The sequence below is a fragment of the Sturnira hondurensis genome, unplaced genomic scaffold (assembly GCF_014824575.4).
Source record: "Sturnira hondurensis isolate 20B ecotype Veracruz unplaced genomic scaffold, ASM1482457v3 Scaffold0017394, whole genome shotgun sequence".
In the NCBI taxonomy this organism is placed as follows: Eukaryota; Metazoa; Chordata; class Mammalia; order Chiroptera; family Phyllostomidae; genus Sturnira; species Sturnira hondurensis.
This window is the reverse complement of record NW_028090025.1, coordinates 1,157,588-1,175,398: the sequence shown is the minus strand read 5'-3', so window position 1 is coordinate 1,175,398 and position 17,811 is coordinate 1,157,588. Positions and strand designations below refer to the sequence as shown.

General features: G+C 38.6%; 1 pseudogene; it reads left to right on the top strand.

The window, feature by feature from the left end:
* The first annotated feature begins 5,347 nt into the window (after positions 1-5,347).
* LOC119002047 (developmental pluripotency-associated protein 2-like) lies at positions 5,348-16,263 on the top strand (annotated as a pseudogene).
* Positions 16,264-17,811: the final 1,548 nt, after the last annotated feature.

Here is a 17,811-nt window from a genome sequence, read left to right as displayed (position 1 = left end):
AAGGCACCAGAGTAAGTATCAATAGGAATATGAACATATTTGAATTTTCCAAAGGGAGAAGAATGAGAGATAACTGTTTGCCAAATTATTTGAGAACTTAGACCTCAAGGATTAACTTCTGTAGATGGGGGTGACTTGCTTGTCAAGGGGGAACTGTAGGGTTAAGTTAAGAAAATAGGTTAAATAGATTGGGGCCAATAGAAGTCTTAATTAATGCCTGATCTAGATGCAGAATAGTATAAACAGTATATCCTGAGTCACAGACTACATTAAAATGTTCCTGGGGCCATTGCCACAGGACCATGATTGCAGTGAAAAGCTTGGCCCTTTGAGTAGAGGAATGTGCTGAGGATGCAAAATTTCTCCAGTTTTTGCCCTCTTGCCAGATAATAGCAACTCGTCCATTTTTTCCAGATCCGTCAAGAAAAACAGTTCTCGCCCCAGTTGGTTGCTCCCAGGAGTTGTTGGAGGCGATTAAGAGTTAAATCCTTAGCTCAGTGGATTGAGCGTAGACCTGCGAACCAGAATATCATGGTTCCATTCCCAGTCAGGGCACATGCCTGGGTTGCAGGCCAGTTCCCAGCAGGGGACGCACAAGAGGCAACCACACACTGATGTCTCTCTCCCTCTCTCCTTCCCTTCCCCTCTAAAGATAAATAAATAAAATATTTTAAAAAAGAGTTAAATCCTTGGGTGGATTAATTTGAAGGACTTAAGGCCAGAGTGTCCTATTAAAAAGAATATAGCCTATATATTTCCAAGGTTCTAAATGCTGGATTTTTTTCTGGAGCAATTATTAGCCCAGCAGAGACTACAGAATTTTTAAGAAAGGAAGCAGTTTTTGCTAAAATATCTTGTGAAGGAGCTGCAATCAGGATGTCATCCATGTAACAATAAATAACACTTTGGAGAAATAAGATTCTTGCTGGCTGAACAGCCTGATGAACAAAAATGTTGACAAATAGTTGGACTATTTAACAAACCTTGAGGTAAAACCTTCCGATGAAATCTCTCTAAAGGTTGTGAATTATTAAACAAAGGGACTGAAAAAGCAAATCTCTCAAGGTCCATGTTAGCTAAGAGAATGATAAACAGTCCTTTAACTTTTTCCTATTACTTTCACTGTTTAGCCCCAGGGGTCTGATTTTTGCCCTCCTGGGAGGGCTCCTCTTGGGTTTACGCCCTTAAACCTTGACTTCCGGGCTAGCAATGGGCAGGGAATATTGCAAATGAGGCTCCAAGTGGTGGCTGAAAAACAGCTTCAGTTTTAAAAATGCCATTTTTTCCCTGCTTGGAAAGACAGACTCCCTGCTGTTTCTGCAAGCTGCAATGAGTTTAGGCAGCAAGTTAATTTCCCTGTTGTTCTCAGGACCTGGTAGCTCCTAGGTTCAGAGTTTTCAAGGAAAGTGGGAAAGATGGGGGGTACTGTGCCAAAATATGTTTTAAACAAAACAGGTTATGTGCCAAAGGGCATTTTGTGACTTGATTGACTAACTTTTCTCTTCAGGAGAATAGCCAGTTCTTCCCCAATGAAGCAATCAGTGTGTAGAGGTACTGAGTTAAAAAAAAAATGATGCTTAATCTTCTGTGGAGAAGCGCTAGTTCTCCCTGGGAGACAGTACACCTATATTTCATTTTTACAATAAAAGGTCATGGCTCCAGCATAAACAATGAGGATTCTTAATATTTCTTTAACATGTCACATGACCCCATTGCACCTATCGCATGCTTTAGATTGACAAATTTATGAACACATTCATAACTTTCAGAAACAGTTTTTTCTCCACTGGCAAATACATATACTTTTTAAAAAATTCTTATTGATTACTGCATTCCTCAAGTGTGCTCAAAAGTGAGCTGTCTCATTATTTAGTGCCCTCGACAACTTTAGGGAGGCTGGAGAAGAGGGAGGGAGAATACTCATCTTGGCACAGCTTGTTACCAGAACTGAAGCAATACCTGGGCCTTCAGAAGGAGGATTCAGAGTGGTTAAAAGACACATTTTCTCACTGTTTTTCTTCCTGTGCCTTTTACTATCTGAGGGAAGTGAGATCTTTTTCCTTTCTTTAAACAATCAATTTAAATTCTTTCTGAGTAGAATTCTTATGATGTAATAGCATTAGAGATCTTATTCTATTTACCAGAGGTTTAGCAAAATATTTTGAGACTGAGCCATTCCTTTCAAAACAAAAACAGAACTTAAGCAAACCATTATTTTCAAATTAAATCGTTTAAAGGAGGGAGTGAGACATTCGCCTTAGAGTCTTTTTTTACAGTTCTTAAAAAATATATTTTATTGATTATACCATTACAGTTGTTCTATTCCCCCCCTTCATTCCTCTCCACCCGCACACTCCCTCCCCCACCATTCTCCCCCCTTAGTTTATAACCACGTGTCTCAAGTTCTTTAGATTCTATATTTCCCCCACTATTCTTGCCCTCCCCCCTATCTATTTTCTACCTACTGTCTATGCTATTTTCTGTACCTTCTCCCCCCTTCTCCTCCTCCCACTCCCCTGTTGCTAACCCTGAATGTGATCTTCATTTCTATGGTTCCACTCCGGATCTAGCTGTCCTCTTGGTTTGCTTTTGTTTTAGGTGTGGTTGTTAATAACTGTGAGTTTGCTGTCCTTTCACTGTTCATATTTTTTATCTTCTTCTTCTTAGATAAGTCCCTTTAGCATTTCATATAATAAGGGCTTGGTGATGATGAACTCCTTGAACTTGACCTTATCTGAGAAGCACTTTATCTGCCCTTCCATTCTAAATGAAAGCTTTGCTGGATAAAGCAATCTTGGCTGTAGGTCTTTGGATTTCATGACTTGGGGAATACTTCTTTCCAGCCCCTTCTTGCCTGTAAGGTATCTTTTGAGAAATCCGCTGACCCATCAGGAGTCTTACCCATCAGGAGTCTGATGGGTACTCCTTTGTAGGTAACTGTCCCCTTATCTCTTGCTGCTTCTAGGATTCTCTCCTTCATTTTCATCTTGGCTAATGTAATGATGATGTGCCTTGGTGTGTTCCTTCTTGGGTCCAACTTCTTTGGGACTCTCTGAGCTTCCTGGATTTCCTGGAAGTCTATTTCCTTTGCCAGAATGGGGAAGTTCTCCTTTACTATTTGTTCAAATAAGGTTTCCACTCATGGCTGTTTCTTTCCCCCTTCTGGTGCACCTATAATCCGGATGTTGGAACGTTTAAAGATGTCCTGGAGGTTCCTAAGCCTCTCCTTATTTTTTTGAATTCTCATTTCTTCATTCCATTCTCGTGGGATGTTTTGTTCTTCCTTCTGGTCCATTCCATTGATTTGAGTCCCATTTTCCTTTCCATCACTATTGGTATCCTGTGCATCTCCCTTCATTTCAATTAGTTTAGCCTTCATATGTTCCTCTAATTTGTGACTATGTTCCCCTAATTTGTGACTATAATCAACCAGTTCTGTGAGCATCCTGATAAACTGTGTCTTGAATTGTGCTTCTGAGAGGCTGGCAATTTCTCGGTCACTGAGAGTTATTGGCTCTGGGACTTTGAGTTCTTGCACCATCTTTTGGGCTGTTCGTGCCTGTTCCATAGCAGGATCGGAGCCCTAAGGTGTTCACTAGAACAGGGCAACTAAGTCGCTGGGTTGTGACGCTGTATGTGGGGGCGGGGTCAAAGAGGGACTATGGCGTCCCGTCTGCCGCCTGCCGCCTCAGCCCTCACTGGTGCCACAGCTGCTGCTGTCACCGGGCCCACGCGTTTCATCCCACGGCACGCGAGTGTGCCACCGCCGTCAGCCCTCGCCCCCTGGGGCCTGTGCAGTCCGTCTCACTGTGCGCAAATGTGCGACCGCGGTCAGTCTGCCCTGCACCACAACTGGTTCCGGTCTGTCTGCGCGCCTAGGTCAGGGGACCTGTCCTGCCCGACCCTGCTCGCTGCTGGCTCTGCCCCTCTTACCGTCCCCGTTGAACGGTTAGATGTAGTCCGACTTCCGTATAATTCAATTTTCTGTCCTTTGGCTGTATCTTTGTTTCTCCAAACCTTTGTTGTATTCAAACTTGGTTGTGGGAGAAGGCACAGTGTTTCCACCTATGCCTCCATCTTGGTGGAAGTCCCGGTGTTCTAGCCTTAGAATCTTATCTCACACCACCTGGTGTTATTTCAACTTCTGCCCAACTTTTCCCTAAATAACTAAATTGAAAGATACCTTATCAGGGAGACATTCAGCAGCCTTAAAAAATGGTGATGAGCTTAAAACATTGCTCTTGTTCCTTAGAGAGCCCATTCCCCATGGTTAAGGATTAGCAGAAACTTTTAAAGACATTTTTTAATGAACGAGAGAACCTTTTTCTGAAATTCCTTCTACCGCAAGCACAGCAATTACAAAACCAGTCTCAATTTTGCTTTTTCTCCGCCTGTACCTTTAAATCCTTATGCAGGCAGATGGAGAGCAAAGGCAAAATCAAAAGGACAAAAAGAGGCACCTTAAAAGAAAGAATTTGTTTAGATGCTTGTAAATTGTCCTATAACTAGTTGATATTTTTAAAACTGGTTAAAGGGGAAGTCTTTACTCTCTCTTTCTCCCAAGCCTAGACCTATTTAGGGGTTATGCTGCAGGGATAGGCTCATGAGTGTTTTTACAGTGTTTTGGTGAGCACCACCCTTGTGGCTCTTAACTGCTTGACCCGTGCCTGCGAAATTGTGGCAAATACTTGGGAGAGAAAACAAGGCTCCTGCTTACTAAAGAAGGTTCAGTTGCAAAGCAGTCACAAGAGAGGGCGACCAAAAGAAGAAAACCCTTTTCTTCTGAAATCCAACACACCCTGTGACCTAACTGAAAAGCACTGGGTGCTGTCAGCCCTTACTTGGGCCGATGCATTCATACTCCAACCAAGTTGGTGTGTTGTCCACAACGATGGTTTGTAGCCCTGGGTCCCTGTCCCTGGGCAACAGTTGATACAGAGCCCAGCTCATGGGGTCCACAGCATTGTGGTTGAGATATGAGACATTCACACGGACTGCTGAGTCCTGTGGAGGAAAAGGGATGGCACAGCCACTCTCTCAAGAGGACAGAGTGCCTCAGAGTTTCTCTGGCACTCTCTCAAGTGGAGAACATTCCAACTCTTGCCTTGACAAGCTCTTACTGCTTCTCTGGGCACATTACATTGAGGACAGTCCTCATTTACTATGCACAGGTTCACTTTAGGTGGTTGCCCCTTCACAGAAAACAAAGGAGAGGATGTTGCTAACCACATCACAGAAGAAGGATATTTGCAAATGCAAAGGGAAAAGTGGTTGAACTGGTTATACTCATCTCCCTGGAAGGTCTAGCACAGACTTCAGGAAGTTACTCCAAAGATACACAGTAAACATGTGCTGCCTCAATTCAAGGTGAGAAGGTTTTAGCAAAAAAGCAAGTCTTAAAGCAGCCTGGGTACAATGCAGGCCTGATTCCCCACAGGAGAACTTATCTGTGGGCATGGGTCCTGTGCATCAGACCTCACTTTCTACCAGCCCCTTTGAGTGGGAGGTGGGCCCACACCATGCAGAATGGTCTCCTATAATTATGCTCTAAGGATACTAAAACACCAATCCAAAAGAACCTATGGACCCCAATGTTTACAACAGCACAGTTTACAATAGCCAAGTGCTAGAAGCAACCTAAGTGTCCATCAGTAAATGAGTGGATTAAAAAACTGCGGTACATTTACACAATGGAATGCTACACAGCAGAATCAAAGAAGGAGCTCCTACCCTGGTGACAGTGTGGATGAAACTAGAGAGCATTATACCAAGTGAAATAAGCTAGGAAGTGAAAGACAAATAGCGCACGATCTCACCTGTACGTGGAACCTAATCAAGAAAATGAACAAGCAAGCAAAATACAACCAGAAACACTGAAATAAAGAACAAATTGACAGTAACAAGACAGGAATGGGGAGAAGGATAATAGGGGAGGGAATTGGAGAAGGGTCATCACAGAACATGTATAAAGGAAACATGGTCAAAGTCAAATGGGGTAGGTTTGAGGGTGGGAGGTAGGGATAGGTGGGGTGGGGAGTAGGAATATGAAAATGGAGAAAACTATACTTGATCAACAATAGATAAATAAATAAATAAATAAATAAGAGTTTCTGCATGGCTAAAGAAAATTGCATTAAAATTAAAAAGGTACCAGGCATACGGGAAAACATATTGGGACATGAGACCTCAGACAAGGGTTTGATCTTCAAACTATATAAAGTATTTACACGGCTACACTAGGCAGTTTCTTTTAACTGATAAGTTCAATTACATACCCAACCCTACTCTTAAACTGCCCCCATACTTCATGTTATTGCTGTCACAATTTACGTGTATTTATTTTGTGTATATATTTTATATTATACTCATTTTAATGCTCTGTCATCTACCCTTAAAAATTACAAGTAGTTTATCCAATATTACAATAATACATATTCTCTATTTGTGTATGTATTTACCTTTCTGTACAAATTTTATACTTTCTTATGCTATTGTATTCTCATGTAGGGTCCTTGTGCTTCAACTTGAGCATCTATCTAGCATTTCTTATGAGGCAAAACAAGTAGAGATAGAATCCCTCAGCTCTTGTTTTGTTTGATGGGAGTAGTCTTTATCTCTCCTTAATTTTTATTATTTTTTCATTTAATTATTGTTCAAGTACAGCTTTCTGTCTTTTACTCCCAACCCAGCCCACCCCCCCCAGTGCTCCCCACCTCCCTCCCATTTCCACCCCTGTTAGTTTTTGTCCATGTGTCCTTTATACTTGTTCCTGTGAATGCTTCCCCTTTTCCCCTGAAATTCCCTCTCCTTTCCCCTTTGGTCCCTGTCTGCCTGTTCTGTATTTCAGTGTCTTTGGTTATATTTTGCTTGCTTGTTTGTTTTGTTGTTTAGGTTCCTGTTAAAGGTGATATCCTATGGTATTTGTTTTTCACTGCCTGGCTTATTTCACTCAGCATGATGAAAAACTGTGGTACATTCACACAATGGAATTCTATGCAGCAGAAAGAAAGAAGGAGCCACTACCCTTTGCAATGGCATGGATGGAACTGGAAAGCATTATCCCCTTAATTTTTAAAGAAGTGTTATTGCCAATGATAGTATTCTTCATTGGCATTTTTTTTCTTTCAGCACTTCGAGTACATCATCTCACTCCCTTTTAACTTGCAAGATTTCTGCTGAAAAATCTGCTTATAATGTTATGGAGCTTCCCTTGAATGTAAAAAGTCAATTCTCTTGCTATTTTCAAATGTTTTCTTTGAATTTTGACAATTTGATTAGAATGTGACTTACCGTGGATTTATTTGGTTTCATTTATTTGAGATATTTTTAATCTTCTTCAATAGGATGCCCATCAATTTCCCCAAAGTTGGGAAGTTTTCAGCCATTATTTCTTTGGATAAACTTTCTGGTGCACTCTCTCTCTTTCTCTCTCTCTCTCCTCCAGCTGGGACTCACACAATGAATAGTCTGTGTGACAGAATCCCAAAGCTTTCTCACTCATTTTTTAAACCTTGAAGAGGTTTTATTTTAAATTGTGTCAAAAGAAGCATAAAACTTACTATCCTAAACCTTTTTTAAATATATGAAATATGTTCACATTGTTGTGTAACCATTGCTACCATCCATCCCCATAACTGTTTCCATCTTATAAAACTGAAACTTTGTCCCCATTAAACATTAACTCTCCACCCTCTCCCCCAACCCACAACACCCACCATTGTGCTTTCTGTCTGTATGATTTTGACTACTCTAAGTGACTCTTACAAGTAAATCATGCAGGACTTGTCTTTCTGTGTCTGGCTTATTTTACTCAGTGTAATGTCCTCAAGGTTCATCCATGTAGCATATTGCAGAATTTCTTTCCTTTAAAGGTAAAATCCCATTGCATGTATAGTCCACATTTTGCTTATCTGTTCACCTATTGATGGACACTTGGGTTGTGTCCAAATTTTAGGTATTGTGAATAATGTTGCTATGAACATGGCATACAATCTGGAAGGTTCTGACGGGGAGTGACACAGCCTGATTTCCTTATTTTTTGTTTGTACTTTTATTATTGTTTATGCTGTACAGTTGTCTTAACTCACTCTTTTAATTTTTTTCTTATTGCCCCTCTGACTAATAATTTCCAATCTCTTAGTATTCGTTGATCCTTTATTCCGCTTGATGTAGCCTTTTGTTGACTCCTCTATTAATTTTTATGTTCATTGATTGTGTTCTTTAGCTCAATGAATTCTGTTTTGTACTATTTAATATTTTCTAGTACTTTGTTGAACTTTTCACTTTGATCATGCATTGTTCTTTCAGCTTTGTTGAGCAACGTTGATAGTGAAACTGAATTCTTTGTCAATCACTGTAAATCATGTATCTCAATTTCATTAAGGTTAGTTTCTGGAGATTTATTACATTCCTTTGTAACATCTTTACCTGATAATTAATTTTCTTTGACTCTGTGTTGATGTTAAATAAAGCAGGCACCTCTCTCAGTCTTCATGGACTAGCCTTGAACAATAAGATTTCCACTCATCAGCCTGGAAAGAGATTCAAGCCTCTTGAGCAACTATCTCTCTCTGTGAGATACAGGCAACTGTGTTTTTGTCTGCTCACTTGGTGCTCAGCAGGAAGAGGATCTGTGGCCTATACCAATACAAATTGTTGTTCTGCCACAGAAAGATAGACTGTGCTGGACACATCAAAGCTCTAAGACTGGAAAGTCAGATGTTATTTCTTTGGGCACCCCTGGAATTGAAGCTGAGAACTGGGAGTTTTCATCTGCTTACTCTGCTGAGAAGGGGAAAAGACCTTTGGTATCTAACAGTCCAAACCATAATTTCTCCCTTGCCCAGGTAGGTAGACTATATCAGATCCATTAGAGCTCCAAGTCTGAAAAGACAAAGATCAATCTCTGGGGAGCCCTTAAGGAAGAGTTGGAGTGCTGAACACATAAACCAACCTCTTTCTTTCCCTGGTAGAAGCGAAGAGTTAGGTGGTCTCTACCTGATCATATAGTACTACTATGCCAGAGGCAGAGACTGAAATGTGGTATCTTAAGCTGCCTGCTTCCTTTGGTGAGTCCAATGTGCAGCAACAGTTAATTTAGTGACTGGATTTATCATAAAAATGTAATTTTTCCATGAACTGTGACTGAATTGTAATGTTTGTGAAGGGAAGGAGAGTCCAAAGGCTTCCTACACCAACACTTGTTCGTGTAACTCCTGGATACATTATTTCTTGATGATCATTTAAAAACTATGAGTGTATGTTTCATAGGGGGGACAAGATAAATATGTGCTATTTATATTAATTTGATTTTTATTAATTCACATTTAAATATTATACCAAGTTTTAGAAGATCTGGGGCAAAGTAAATATTTTGATATTTGTAAAAGATGAAAAATTGTGAGATTCTGAAGATATTTTAACTGGTTAGTTTTTCTACAGTGCATGTACTAATGGTCAGAGAGAACGTAGGAAGTGAGAAAGACAGTAAAAAAAAGAAAGAGAGAGAGAGAGAGAGAGAGAGAAATAGATTTCTTAAAAAAAAAGATTTTATTTGAGTGATCCAAGATGGTGGGGTAGTGAGTGGAAGTTACACTAACCTTCTCCCAGAACCAATCTGGAATTACAACTAAATTGTTAGGAAATCATCCAAAATAAACAACTGAAAAATAACAGGAAAGAAGTCTTAACACAGACAGAGGAAAAAGCTTCAACACACATGACTGGTAGGGAGTACAGAGGAGACTCAAGAGGGCTGACTGGGCTCCCATGGGTGCAGCTGAAGTGCCAAAGGGATATTTCCATGGCTGGGGGTATCTGCCTGAGAAGTGTGGGATATAAACCCCAAGCTTGGCTTCCCAGCCTACAGCAGTAAAGCCCCCAAAATACATAGATAACACCCAGCTGCGAAAAGTGGAAGGGTTTTGCTATACCAGAGAGAGATGACTAAAGACACTAAAGTCCATTTAAAAGGCCAATGTATAATTTTTTTTTCATATGCAGCCACTTAACCTGTACTCTGGCAAAGGAGGGGGCAGAATGGACTAGACACACTTGAGGAGAGACCTGGGATGGTGGTTTTGAGGAGATAACTGAGAGAGCAGCCACCAAGATCCTGGGGCTGAGTCATTCCCCATACTGCAGGAGACATATTGCTTAGGCAGACCACACCCTCCCTCCAAGTGGCATAAGCCTGAAGGGAAGCAATAGCTCCACCCCCAGGAGATACTCTGTCCAACCTTGTGGTTCTTAAGTCTGACTGAATACAGAGTGACTAGATTAACAACTGAAGGAGTCAGCCACAGATAGTAGATCTCTGGTAGTCTTCAACACGCTGCCTAAGGCCCGACTGGGACACCATCTGACATCAAGAGAGGAGGATCCAAAAAGAAAAAAAAATGTAGTAAATCCTACATTCTACTGAGATGAAACCCACTGTGGTCTTCTCCATGACCTGCAATATTTTCTTTCCTGCATAGATTTTAATATTCAAAACTTGTCCTTAATTTTCATGCATATTAAGTCACTAGATTTTGTATTATTTCTCCCCTTTTGACACTCTCAAAACCAATTTTATTGTCAATGATCATCCCACATTCATTTTCCTGCTCTTAAAATACCCGCATTCTCTCTCCACCTTCAGCAATCTTTGCTCGTTGGTTGTGGATAGGGTAGTTGTTGTTGCATTTTTAAAAAATTTATCTCTCTATCTTCACTATTTCTGTATTTAAAATCTCAAATTTTATCACTCCCCTCTCCTACTCTACTCTGCCTTTATCCTACCCATTCCTTTTTCAATCTCATATTTTAACTTTTCCCTATCTTAGCCTGTTCTTTTCCTTTCTATTTTTATCCTTGTCTTTCTTTTTTTTTCACTTTAAATTTTAATTGTTCCCTGTCTTAGCCTGGTTTTTGTTCCCTGTGTGTAGTGTCCCCTCTACCTCTATCATCTCAAAATCATTTCCCTTTTCTCTAGACACCTCTTAAGCTTTTCTTTCTTTTTTTTCTCTCTTACTCCCATCCCACCTATATTACTCTTAGCTCATTTGTTGATGACAGTGTTGTGGTGGATCTTTTTCTCCAACTTGGTTCTTACTTTTTAATTATCTATTTACTTTTTATTCTTTTGCTTTCTCCATCTCACTTTAATGTTTTTAATTTTTGCTTAAACCTAATAGTATGTGCCTCCCTTATCTTATCCCATTCTCCATTCTTCATTTCTTTCTCATTTATAATGTACACTTTACTGTATCTCTTTGCATTGCTCCAGTTCCCTACTCTAACTGGTGCTCCTCGCGCTATACTCTCAAAATCATTTTTCTCTCAGATAGTCATCTCATATCCACTTCTCCTTTACTATAATAGTTTTAATGTCTTCACACCCTTATTAATACTGGTTCGTTTTCTGTTTATAGTGGGATTGTGGGTGCCAGTTATTTGGTTGGTTTGGCTTTGTTTCCTGGGCTGTGTGGTTTTGTTCTGGCAACACCTTTAAACAATATACATGATGTGGGGGGTGGAGTCAGCTGGAGGGAATGACCAACCAAAGAAGGACCTCAAAACAATCAAAACCCAGTTACATAACAAAAGCAGCATAAAGAGCACTCCAGGTGCATCAAGATCACTACATCAAGGAGGTTGTACCACTGCAACCACAGGTCTCCTACCACAGAAGTTCACACCACAAAGACAGGGAGTCAAAGTAGATCAATTTAAGAACCAGAAAAAAGGAGAGTCTCTCCTAGAGTGAGGACACAAAGAAACAAACCCCAATTGAAAGGAAAGAAGGAATCCCCAGAAAGAGTGCTAATAAAATAGAGGTAAGTAAACTCTAAGACATTGAGTTCAAAACAATGGTTATAAGGAAGCTCAATGAGCTTAGTGAGAATTACGGAGAACTACAGGGAAGCTACAAGGAACTTACTGCAAACTATGTAAGCATGAAAATGGACATAAAACTATCAATAAGAACCAAGAGGAAATAAAGTATACAATTTCTGAATTGAAGAACACAGTAGAAGTTATTAAAATCAGACTAGGTGAAGCAGAAGATTGAAAGGGGAATGAAGTAGAGGACAAAGGAGAAAAAAATTCCCAGAAAAAGCTAAGAAAAATAAAGAGTGAAGAAGACTTAAGGGAGCTGTATGACAACATAAAACATAATGCAATCAATATAGTAGGAATGACAGAAGTCGAAGAGGAGGAGCAAGGGATAGAAACTTGTTTGAAAAAGTAATGATAGAAAACTTCCTTAATTTGATGAGAGAAAAAGTCACACAATTCCAGGAAGCACCTAAGGTCACAAACAAAATTAACCCAAGAAGCTCACTTCAAGACACATCATAATTAAAATGAGAAAATTGAAAGACAAAGGGAGAATATTAAAGGAAGCAAAGGAGAAACAGAAAGTAATACACAAGGGAGCTCCAATAAGGTTAGCAGCTGATTTCTTAACAGAAACACTACAAGCCAAAGGGAATGACGATAGATATTCCAAATAATGAAAATCAAAGGCCTGAAACTAAGACTACTCTACCCAGCAAGGCTCTCAATAAAAACAGAAGGCAGACTAAGACATTCCCAACATACAAAAAAGGCTGAAAGAATATACCACCAAAACAGCACTGCAAGACACGCTAAAGGAACTGCTTTAAGAAGATGAAGGAATAGAGTGAGAGATAGAGGAATAGAAGTATAAAGGGGGAAAATGCCAATGAAGTACCTATTAATAATAATATAAATGTAAATGGTTAAATGCTCCAATAAAAAAAACAGGGGGACAGTGGCTGGTGTGGCTCAGTGGATTGAGTGCCAGCCTTGGAACCAAAGTGTTGCTGGTTTGAATCCTGATTTAGGGCGCATGATAGGGTTGCAGGCCAGGTCTTCAGTAGGGGGCAAATGAGAAACAACCACACATTGATGATTCTCTCCCTCTCTTTCTCCCTCCCTTCCCTTCTCTAAAAATAAATAAATAAAATCTTCAAAAAGAAAAAAAGAAAAAGACATAGGGCAGCTGAATTGACAAGAAAACATGACCAGCACATACACTGCCTAAAAGAGACCCCACCGAGAACAAAAGACTTACACAGAATGAAAATACAAGGTAGGAAAAATATTCCAAGCAAATGGAGAGAAAAAATGGGGATAGCAATACTTATATCAGGGAAACAAATTTCAAAACAATTGGCCATAAAAAGAAAAACAGAACATGTCACAATACTCAAGGGGAGAATCCATGAAGAAGACATGAACATTGTAAACATATATGCACCCAACATAGGAGCACCGGAATATATAAAGAAAATCTTGGAGGAACTTAAGGAAATAATAGATAGCAATACAATTATAATAGGGGTTTTTTAACAACCCACTGTAAACAATAGATAGATCTTCCAAACAAAGAATCAAGAAGGATATTGTGGCACTGAACGATGCTCTAGATCAAATGGACATAACTGAGATATACAGAACTTTTCACCCCAATAGCAAGATACATTCTGTTCTAATACACGTGGAACATTTTCAAAGATAGATCACATGATAGAATACAAAAAGCCTCAATAAATTTAAGAAAATTAAAATCATACCAACCATTTTCTTAGACTACAACGCCTTAAAACCAGAAAACAATCTCAAGGAAAAAAACTCAAAAAACACTCAAGTTGATGGATACTGAATAGTATGGTATTAAACAATGAATGGGTTAATAATGGCATCAATGAAGAGATCAAAGTTTCTGGAAACAAATGAAAAGGAACACAAAACACCCAAAACCAATGGGACACAGTGAAGGAAGTCCTAAGGGGGAAATTCATAATACAAGTCTACCTAAATAAGACAGAAAAATTTCAAATAATCAACCTAACCCTATATCTATAAGAACTGGTGGGTAAAAAAAATGCCAACAAACAAAACAAAACAAAAAACAGACTGAGTAGGAGGAAGGAAATAATTATGATCAGAGCATAATTAAATTATATAGATATTAAAAGAATGATTCAAAGGATTGCTAAATTCAGAAGCTGGTTCTTCAGAAAGAAAAACAAAATCTTTATATATTTTGGAGATCAAACCCTTGTCTGAGGTATCATTTGCAAATATATTTTCCCATGCATTTCGTTCCCTTTTCATTTTAATACTCTTTTCTTTAGCCATACAGAAGCTTTTTATTTTGATAAGATACCATTTGTTTATTTTTTCCTTTATGCCCCTTGCCTTAGGGGACATATCGGTGAAGATGTTGCTGCAGGAGATGTCTGAGATTCTCCTGCCAATGACTTCCTATTATGAATTTTATGGTGTGGTGACATATTTAAAATGAGTGGTTAAAAAAACTGGTACATTTATACAATGGAATAGTACACAGCAGAAGGAAACAATGAGTTCCTATCATTCACAACAGCATGAATGGAACTGGAGAGTAATATGGTAAGTGAAATAAGCCAGGCAGTGAAAGACAAATAGCATATTATCTCACCTATAAGTGGAACCTGATCAACAAAACAAATAAGCAAGCAACATATAACCAGAAACATTGAAATAAAGAGCAAGCTGAAAGTAACCAGAGAAGAGCAGAGAGAGGGTTAATGCAAGAAAGGATAAGGTCCCTCAAGGAACATGTATAAAGGACATATGGACAAAGCCAAAGGGGGTAGGTTCAAGAGTAGAAGGCAGGAATGGGTGGGGCAGGGGGCTATGGTGTGGTGTAGGTGGAGAGAACTGTGTTGAAATGACAATAATAAAATAATTGACAAGCCTTTAACCAGACTCATCAGGAAATAGAGAGAGATGGCCCAAAGGAATAAAATCAGAAATAAAAGAGGAGGCATTACACCTGAAACTACAGAAATACAAAGAATTGAAAGAAATTACTATAAATAACTATATGCCAAGAAATTTGAAAACTTGGGTGAAATAAAAACATTTCTCAAAACATATAATCTTCCAAATCTAAGTCAAGAAGAAGCAGAAAGCCTGAATATACTAATAACTGCTAGTAAAATTAAAACAGTAATCATAACCTCCCAGCAAATGAAAGCCCTGAAATGGACAGTTTCACAAAGGAATTTTACAAATATTTAAGGAAGAACGAACCTCTACCCTTCTCAAACTATTCCAAAACATCCAAGAAGAGGGAAGACTCCGCAACTCTTTTTATGAGGCCAGTATCATTCTAATCCCAAAACCAGATAAAGACACCACAAAGAAAGAAAACTACAGGCCAGTATCACTGACGAACATAGATGCTAAAATCCTCAGCAAAAAAGCTAGAAGGAATAATCTGCAAGTGTGCTCATGCCCTCAATACTGCTCGTTTTGCCTTCCTCTTAGATTCCTGGGAGTGACAAATTAAAGTTTGAATAGCAATGAAGAGGATATATTTGAAGAATAATTAGGTGAAGAAAGTATGATTTTCACATTAATTCCAGTTAATGAGGAATGTAATGAAGAACATGAAATGGAGCCAAGCATTTCTTCAACCTCAGGAGCTAACATAAGGATGCCTAGAACAAACAATACAGTTTATCTTCCCAGATGAATGAACATTCAAAGATTGCCCCAAACCAATTCTTCCCTTGCCAACCATTTTGCCTTTAATTAATAAAGTATATCATGATACTTTATAGAACTGGTGCCAACAAAATAATTGGTGTACCAAAGGCAAGAAAACGGAGATTTATATGAAGCTGAGGGAACATACTTACTCTGAAGAAAAACAAGTGAGTGAAGAATATGGAAACAGCATAAAGAGCTCCTGAAACACCACAGGAGGACACATTGCAGTCCTGTTTGAGGATATGCAAGGTGGTGACCAAGAAAGCAAGGAGTGATAAAAGTTGTAAGATGAGTAAGAGAGAGAAAGGGGCCCATACATTTGAAGTGACAACTTCAGCTCAGGAGGCCATGTTGGCAACATGTACAAGAATTGCTGCAACAGCCATACAACCTAAGACTGTGAATTCATGTTCTATTCCTGTACATACTGAGAACTTTCTGCTTCAAACATGTGGTGTCAGGTGGTATGTTGTCCATGGCAGACCTCTTATGGCAGACAAAGAAAGGTAGGTTAATTTGCAGTTCCATGCTGGTCAGGCTTGGGTGTCTGTTATTCCCAAAATGATCATCCTGGTAATGGCCTGCAATTTTCCACTCTAAGACCTAGGACGTAATATGCTTTGTCATGAATGTGTTACAATGAATGAAAGGATGATGGAGAGATTAAATAAAATGAAGAAGAAACCTCATTTGGACACAAGCACATAATTAATTTTGGATATGTCATTACTCAGTAAAGAATAACTGGTGGAATGTTCACAGTTGAAAAATCCTCAGACAAAATATTGGCAAGCTGCATTCATCAATACATTGAAAAGATCATACACTGTGGACAAGTTTGGATTCATCCCAGGGATGCAAAGATGGTACAATATGGAAGACAATAAACATAATACATCACATAACCAAAGGAAAGACAAAAGCCATATGTTCATATCAATAGATACTCAAAATGTGTTTGATAAAGTACAGTACCCAATTATGATAAAAACCCTCAGCAAAGTGGGAATACAGAGAACATACCAAAATATAATAAAGGCCATATATGAGAAATCTACAGCCAATTTGATACTCAATGAACAAAATCTAAAAGCTTTCCCATTAAGATAAGGAACAAGACAAAGGTGTCCACTTTCACCACTTCTATTCAACACAATATGAAAAATTTTAGCTACAGAAATAAGACAGGAAAAAAGAAATAAAAGGCATCCAAATTGAAAAGGAGAAAGCAAAACTGTCACTGTTTTCCAGATGACATGACAGTGTACATGGAAAATCCTATAGACTCCACCAAAAGAAAACTACTTGACCAAATAAATGAATTTAGCAAAAGAGCAGGATCCAAAGTCAGTACTCAGAAATCAAAGGCATTTTTGTACACCAACAATGAAGTTTCAGAAACAGAAATTAGGGGAAAAATTCCCAATTGATATAGCAACAAGAAAATCAAGTACCTAGGATTAAACCTAACCAAGGAGGTAAAAGATCTGTACTCAGAAAACTAAAAAAAAAAAGAAACATTGAAGAAATTATAGAAGATACAAATAAATGGAAGCATATACCCTGTTCATGCATTGGAAGAATTAATATAATTAAAATGCCCATACTACCAAAAACAATTTATAGATTCAACTCAATCCCTACTAAAGTACCAATGAAATATTTCACAGATACAGAACTAACATTTCAAAACTTTATATAAAACCATAAATGACCCCAAATAGCTACAGAAATTCTGAGAAAGAAGAACAAAAGGATGGATCACAATACCTGATGTCAAACTGTATTACAAGGCCACTATAATCAAAACAGCCCGATATTGGCATAAGAACAGACACATAAACCAATGGAACAGATTAGAAAGCCCAGAAATAAACCCAAGTCTCTATGGTCAATTAATATTCAATACAGGTGGCAGAAGCATAAAATGCAGTAAAAACAACCTCTTCAACAAATGGTGTAAAATAATGAAACTTGATTACCTATTTACACCATAAACAAAAGTAAATTCAAGTTGGATAAAGGACTTAAATATCAGTCTTGACACCATAAAAGTTTTAGAGGAAAACATAGGAAAGAAAATCTCAGATATTCCATCCTGCAATATTTTCACCAATATGCCCCCTAGATCAAGGGACATAAAGGAAAGAATAAAAAAATAGATCTCATCAAAATAAAAAGCTCCTGCATGGCTAAAGAAAACAGCATTAAAATGAAAAGAGAATCAACTGTATGTGAAAACATATTTGCAAATGG